We start from the raw sequence: 7,500 nt of genomic DNA, 5'->3' as shown, positions 1-7,500 counted from the left end.
ATATTATTATATATATTTTAATTTTATATATATATTTTAAAATATATATATATTAATATTAAAATATTTTTAAAATTATATATTATTTTCTTTTATTATTATTATATATTTATATATATAAATTATATGTTAATACATTATGCAATCATTATATATTTAATTTATATATATAATTTTATATTATATTATTAATATTATTAAAATTTTGTGTGTGTATTTTTAATTTATCTTTTTTTTTATTCTTTTTTTTTTTCTGTGTGTTTTTTTGTGTGTTTTGTGTGTGTGTGTGTTGTATGTATGTAGTTTTATTTTTATTTTATTTTTTAAATTTTTTTTATTTTTTTTTCCCCTTTTTTCCCTTTTTCTTTAAATTTTTTTCCCCTTTCCCCTATTTCAAATCCCCTTTTTTTTTTAAAAAAACCCTTTTTTTCCCCCAAAATCCACCCGTCCCCCCTTTTTTCGGGAAAAATAAAAATTATAAAAAACCTTCACAAAAAACCCCTTTTTTTGTAGGAAAAAATTTTTTTTTGTTTTTTTCTTAAAAAAACCCCTTGCTTAAAAGCCCCCATTTGGGGGAAACCCCCCCCAAAATAAAACCCTTTTATTTTTTTTTTTAAGGGGGGGGGCCCCCCCCTTTTTTTTTTCCCCTTTTTTTTTTTTTTTTTAAGAAAAAGAGGATTTTTTTTGCCCCCTTTTTTTTTTTTTTTGAACCGAAAAAATTTTTTAAAAGAAGAGAGGTTTTGAGGAGGGGAGGAGGAAGAGAAGGGGAGAGAAGGAGAAGAGGGAGGGAGAGGAGGAGAGAGAAGAGGGGGGGAAAAAGGATAGACGAGAAAAGGAGAGGGGAAAGGGGAAGGGGAGGGGAAAAAAAAAAAGGGGGGGGAGAGGGGGGGAGGGGAAGAGAGGAGAGAGAGAGAGAGGGAAAGGAGAGGAGGAGAGAAGAGGGGGAGAGAGGGAGGGGAGGGAGGAGAGGGAGGAGAGAGGAAGGGGGGGAGAGAGGGGAAGGAGAAGGGGGAAAAAAAGGGGGGAAAAGGGAAGGGGAGGGGGAAGGAAACGGACAAACAGAAAAAAGGGAAACAAAAAAAAAAAAAACAAAAAAATATAAAACGATAATCCTTAACAAAATGGAGAAAGGGAGGTAAACCCCAAAAAACGAAACACCAAAAAAAACCAAAAAAAAAAAACCCCCCTTTTTTTTCCTCCTCCCCAAACAAACGCAAACTGGTCCAGTTACAAACACCTTTTTCCTTATATTGACTCAAAACATTTGCTGACCGATTTGTTCCAGAAGCTTCTTGGCGCTACTTCAAAGAACTCTCCCCCCCCCCCTTTTTCACCTCTATTCCGCTCTCGCTTCTTCCCTTCTTCCCCTTTTCCTTCATTTTCCTCTGTCTTTCCTTCTTCACTTTGCTTCTCTACTTCCTTTCTCCTTTCCTTCCCTCCACCTCTCTTATTATTCCCTTCCCTCTATTCCCATTCAGTCTCCTCTCCTCTGATTCATCCTCCCTTCCCCCCCCCCTCTTCTCTTCTCCCTCTTTATCCCCCTTTCCCATATAACTCCCTTTTACCTCTCCACCCCTTCACCTCCTCCTCCTCCTCCTCCTATTTATCCCCAACACTCTCTTCTCCTTATCCTCAATTCACCCCTTCTTCCTCTTCCTCCTCCTCCCTCCTTCCTTCATCCTTTTCCCCTCCTCTTACTCCCTCTAACCTCTTCTCCCCTTCGCCCTCCCCCCCCTCCTCCCCTCTTACTCCCACAGCCTGTATCTATGTACACTATACCATACAAGGTCAAGCGAGGTCAAGCCAGGTCAAAGACATATCCCCTTCTGTTTATTTCCAAAATTTGCTCGTAGTGGCGATGTTGTCATTCGAGCGACATGGCAGTTTGGTCTTTATGACTGGGTGACTTTAGTGACTCGTTTAAAAATCGTATTGGGTATGAGCTTTATTATAAAAAAAAAGAAAGAAAAAAATACAGTTTATTATGACATGGGTTGAAATAAATGAGTCGTTTGAAAATGATTTGTTATTGGCATGTCAATCGTTCTGTTTTTGTCCTGAAATGAAGTGCTTTCCATAATTGCTCAATGACCTGGTTTAAATAATTCGCAAATTATGCGATTCGTGAAAACAATTCATTAACGCGGTAAATACTTGTTTGAGTCATTTTAGGAGAGAAAGATGAGTGGAAAAGGGGAAGATGGATATGTGATAAAGTGGAAATAGGGAAAGGGGAGGATTTTGTTAAGGAGATAGATAGAAGGAAAGAAAGAGAGGAAAGAGGAAAAACAAAGTGGAAAAAGAAAAGGAGGAAATTAGATATATAGAAAAAGGCTCGCGCGCTAGAGCGAGAAAGAAGAAAGAGAGAGAGAGAGAGAAGAGAGAGAGAGAGAGAGAGAGAGAGAGAGAGAGAGAGAGAGAGAGAGAGAGAGAGAGAGAGAGAGAGAGAGAGAGAGAAGAGAGGAAGAGAAAGAGAGAAGACCAGAGGAGAGAAGAGAGAGAGAAGAAAAGAGAGAAAAAAGAGACATACAAGGACAAAGAGAAAAGGAGAACCTACAGAACACCGAGCCAGCTACAAACGAAGAGAAGAAAACAGCCAGAGCACATAAAGTCAAAAAGACAGACCTCCTCCCCCAAATCACCCCTTCTTCCTCCCTTCCTCTCCCCCCCCCTTTTCCTTCCCCCTTTTCCCCCCCTCTTCCCCTCTCCTTCTCCCTTCGCCCCTCCCCCCCTCCCCCCCTTTTACTCCCCGCCGTTCTTTACTATCCTCTTCCCCCCCCCTTTTCCCCCTTCTTTTTTTCCAAATTTTCTCTTTTTTTCCCTTCGGCCATCTTTTTTCTTTTTTTTTTTTTTTTTTTCTTTTTTTTTTTGGTCTTTTTTTTTTTATTTCTTTTTGTATTTTTTTTCTTCTCTTCTTTTTTTCCCCTTTTTTTTCCTTTTGCTCCCCCCTTTTTTTTTTCCTTTATCTTTTTTTTTTCGCAAAAAATACTTTTTTCTTTTGGGGGAAAATTTTTTTTTTTTTTTTTTTTAAAAATTTTTTTTGGGGGGGGGCCCCCTTTTTTTAATTTCTCCCCCCCCCCCCCAACAAAAAAAAAAGGGGGGGGGGGGGGGGGGAAAAAAAAAAAAAAAAAAAAAAACCCCCCCCCAAACCCCCGGGGGCCCCCTTTCCCCCCCCCCCCCCCCCCCCCTAAATCTTTTCCCCCCCCCCGGGGCCTCCTCCGCTCCCCCGTTTCCCGGGTCCTCCCCCCCTTTTCCCCCCCCCCCCCCCAAAAAAAAAAAAAAAAAAAAGGGGAAAAAGAAAGAAAAAAAAAAAAAAAAAAAAAAAGGGGGAAAAAAAACCCCTTTTCCCCCCCAAAAAACTAATTCCCCTTTTTTTCCCCCCCTCACTTTTTTACCCCTCCCTTCCTTCCCTAAATTTCCCCCCCCCCCTTCCCCCTCCCCCCCTCCCCCCCCCCCCCCCCCCCTCCCTTTTTTCCCCCCCCCCCCCCTAATTCCCCTTTTTCCCTATTCCCCCCTTTTCTTCCCCTTTCCCCTTTTTTCCCGGCATCTTTTTTTGTTTTTCATTTTTTTTTTTTGTTTTTTTTGTTTTTTTGGTTTTGTTTTGTTTTTTTTTTTTGTTAATTTTTTTTTTTTTTGTTTTTATTTTTTTTTTTTTGGTTTTTAAAATTTTGGCCTTAAATTTTTTTTTTTTTTTTTTTTTCCAAAAAAAATTTTTTTCTTTTTAAAATTTCCCGTTTTCCCCTTTTATTTCTTCCCTGGTGATATTCTTTCCCTTTTTTCTTTAAATTTTCTCTCACGGGCTTTTTAAAAATTTTCCCCCCCTTTTTCTCTTATTTTTCTTTCTTTTTTAAAATTTTATTTTTTCTTTGTTTTTTCCCTTTTTTTTCCCCCGGTTTTTACAAATTCCTTTAAAAAGTTTTCCTTTCCCCCTTTACCCTTTTTTTTTTTCCCCTTTTTTTGTTTTTTTCCTTTTTTTTTTTTCTTCATTTTTTTTTCTTTTTCTTCTTTTTTCCCCCTTTCTCTGTTCTTCTCTTCTTTCTTTCTTTCTTTCCCTTTTTCCCCTTTTCCCTTCTCTGTTTTCGTTCTTCTCTTTTTTTTCCCCTTTCCCCTTCTCCCCTCTTCCCTCTCTCTCTTCTCTCTCCTTTTTTCCCCCTCCCCCTCTTCTCCCTCTCCCCTTTCCTCCCCTCTCTTTTTTCCCTTTTTCCTTTTCTCCCTCCTTTTTCCCTTCTTCCCTTTTTTTTTTTTTTTCTCCCCTTTCTCTTTTTTCCCCTCTTTCCCCCCTTTTCTCCTCCCTCTCTCTCTCTCCCCTTTCTCCTCTTTTCTCCCGTCTCCCCTTTTTTTCCCTTTCTTCCCTCTCTCTCTCCCCTCTTTTCCCTCTTTTTTTTTTCTCTCCCCCCTCCTTTTCCCCTTTTTCCCCTTTTTCCCCCTTCCCCCCTTTTTCCTTTCTTTTTCTTTTTTTTTCCCCTTTCCCCCCCTTTCCCCTTTTTTTTTTTCCCCCCCCCAAAAAACCCTTAGTTTTTCCCCTTTTCCCCCTCCCCCCCTCCTCCCTCCCTCCACCTCCCCCCCACCTCCCTCCTCCCTCCTTTTTCCCTCCCTTCCCCCCTCTTTCCCCCCTCTTCCCCCCCTTTTCCCCCCTTTTCCTTTTTTCCCTCCTCTCCTCCCCCTTTCTCTCCCTTCTCTCCCCCCCCTTCTCTCCCCTCATCCCCCTCCCCTCCCCCTTTCCCCCCCCTTTCCCTCTCTCTCTTTCTCTCCCCCCTTTTTTCCCCCCTCTCCCTTTTTCCCCCCCTTTCCGTTTTCTTTTCCTTTTGGGGTTTCTTTCCATGCGTTCCCGGTCCGGGGGGGGGTAACCTTCCCCCTTTTTTTCTTCTCTTTTTCTCTCCTTTTCCTCTTTTTTCCTCTCTCTTCCCTTCCTTTCCTTTTCTCCCCCCCTTTTCTCTTTCTTTTCTCTCTCTTCTCCTCTCTTCTTTTCCCCCTTTTCCCCTCTTCCTCCTCCCCTTTCTCCTCCTCCCCTCCCTCTCTCTCTCTCCTCTCCCCCTCTCTCTCCTCTTCTCCTCTCTCCTCTCCCTCCTCCTCCCTCTCTCCTCCCCCCCCTTTTTCCCCTCTTTCCTCTCTCTTCTTTTTTCTCTTTCTCCCCTTCTCTTTTTTCTCTCTCTCTCTCCTCTCTTTTTTCCCCCCCCCCCTTTTCCTCTCCTCCTCTCTTTTTCCTTCCTCTCCCTCTCCTCTCTCCCCCTCCCCCTCTCTCCCCCCCTCCTCTCTCTCTCCTCTCCCCCCTCCCTTCCCCCTCTCTCCTCTTTTTCCCTCCCCTCTCCCTCCCCCTCTCCCCTTTCCCCTCTCCCCCATTTTCCTTTTTCCCCCCCTTTCCTTTTTCCCTTTCTTTTTTTTTTTCCCCTTTTTCTTTTTTTTCCCCCCCCCCCCCCCCCCCCCCCCCCAAAAAAAAAAAAAAAAAAAAAAGGAAAAAACAAAAAAAAAAAAAAAAAGGGGAAAAAAAAAAAAAAAAAAAAAAAAAAAGAAAAAAAAAAAAAATTTTTTTTTTTTTTTTTTTTTTTTTTCCCTTTTCCTCCTTTTTCCCCCCCTTTCTTTTTTCCCTTCTTTTTTCCCCCCCCCCTTTTTCCTTTTTTCTTTTTTTTTTTTTTTCCCTTTTTTTTTTCCTTTTCTTTCTTTCAAATACGTAAATTAAAATATTACAATATTATAAATTTTTTAAATAATAAAATTAAAAAAAAAAAATCAGGATGGGAATTTTATCAGCCAAAAAACTTATAAGGGAAAGGGAATTTTTTTAAAATTTATTAAAATTTATGTAAATTATTAAAATTTATGTGAGTTATTTTAATTATAATTGATTCCCTTTAAAAGCAAAAAGGGGGTTTGAAAAAATTTGAAAAGGAAGGGGGAGGGAAAGGGGAAAAGGGAGAAGAGGAAGGGGAAAGGAGAGGGAGGGAGGAAAGGGGGAAGGAAAGAGAAAAGGGGGGGGGTGGAGGGAAAAAGGGGGAAGGATGGGAGGAAAAGGAAAAGAGAGGTTCTTTTTTTTTTCTGTTTTCCCTTCCTTCATTTTCGTTCTTGTACTTCATCATCTTTTCTTTGAAAAAAATTCATTCTTACTATAATTTATTCCTATTTATTTATTTAAATCATTCACCCTTCATCTTTTTTCCTTAATTCATTCATTTTTTCCCCCCAAACCATTTTTTTCATGCAAATATCAACTTAAAAATCAATAAAATCAAGGAAACCCCTTTCCTCAAAAAGCACTTCATTACCTATTTACTTGCGAAAAAAAAAAAAAAAAAAAAAAAAAACAGGATGTTTTATTTGTCTTATTTCCCCTTTGGTTTTGTATTTTTTTTTTTTTTTTTGTAATTTTTTTTTTTTATTTTTTTTTTTTTTTTTTTTTCTTTTTTTAAAGAAAAATTTTTTTTTTTTTTTCTCCTTTTTTTTTTTTTTTTTTTTTTTTTTTTTTTTTAACTTTTTTTTTCCTTGTCCTTTCATTTGTTTTTATTTTTTTTCTTCCCTTTTTCTTTTTTTTTTTTTTTTTTTCTTTTTTTCCCTTTTCCCCCTTTTTCTTTTTTTCTCTCTTTTTTCTTTTTTTCTCTTTTTTTTTTTTTTTTTTTTTTCCCTTTTTTTTTTCACCCTTTCTCTCCTGTTTTAAATTTTTTTTCCCCCCCTTTTCCCCTCCTCTCTCCCCTCACCCTCCCCCTTCCCCTCTCTCTCCCCCTCTCTTCTCTCCCTCTCTCCCCCTCCCCTTTTCTCTCCTCTCCCTTTTTCCCCTTCTCTCCCTCCCTTCCTCCCCCTTCCCTCCCTCCTCCCTTCCCCTCTCCCCCCCCTTTTTTTTTATTCCCCCCCCCCCCCCACCCCACCCCCCCCCCCGCCCCCCCCCCCCCCCTCCCCCATTTAACCCCCCCCCTTTTTACCCGCACCGGACCCCCAGGCGAAAAAAGCGCCCAAAAACCCCCGGGGCATTTTCACCCCCCCCCCAACCCGGCCACCCCCCCCCCCCCCTTCACCCCCCCCTCCCGGGTTTCCCCGGGAACGTCTCCCCCCCCCCCCCTTCTTCCCCCCCCTCCCCCACCCCCCCTTTTCCCCTCCCCGGGGTTTTAATCCCCCCCCCCGCAATTCCCCCCCGGGGGGTTTAAAATTTTTTGTTTTTGTTTCCCCGTTCATTTTTTATTTTTTTGTTTTTGTTTTTTTTTTTATTTTTTTTTTTTTTTTTTTTTTTTTTTTTTGCTTTGTTTTATAGGTGTTGTTGTTGTTGTTGTTGTTGTTTGTCGGGCCTTTTTTTTCTTCTTCTTTTCTTCCCCCTTTTTTTCTTCTTTTTTTCTTTTCCCCTTTTTTTTTTCTCTTTTTATTATTACTACTAATTCAGGAGAGGAGAGAATTTTATTTACTATTATTTGGACAAGAAATCTTTGTTGAAGATATTTTCTCTGTACCTGTTTGGGATTTTTTCCCCTCTTTCTCTCTCCCCCTCTCTCCTCCTCTCTCCCTTTTTCTTCCTCCTCC

Source organism: Penaeus monodon, chromosome 4 (genome assembly GCF_015228065.2).
Source record: "Penaeus monodon isolate SGIC_2016 chromosome 4, NSTDA_Pmon_1, whole genome shotgun sequence".
NCBI classification, from domain to species: Eukaryota; Metazoa; Arthropoda; class Malacostraca; order Decapoda; family Penaeidae; genus Penaeus; species Penaeus monodon.
This window is presented reverse-complemented; position numbering follows the sequence as displayed.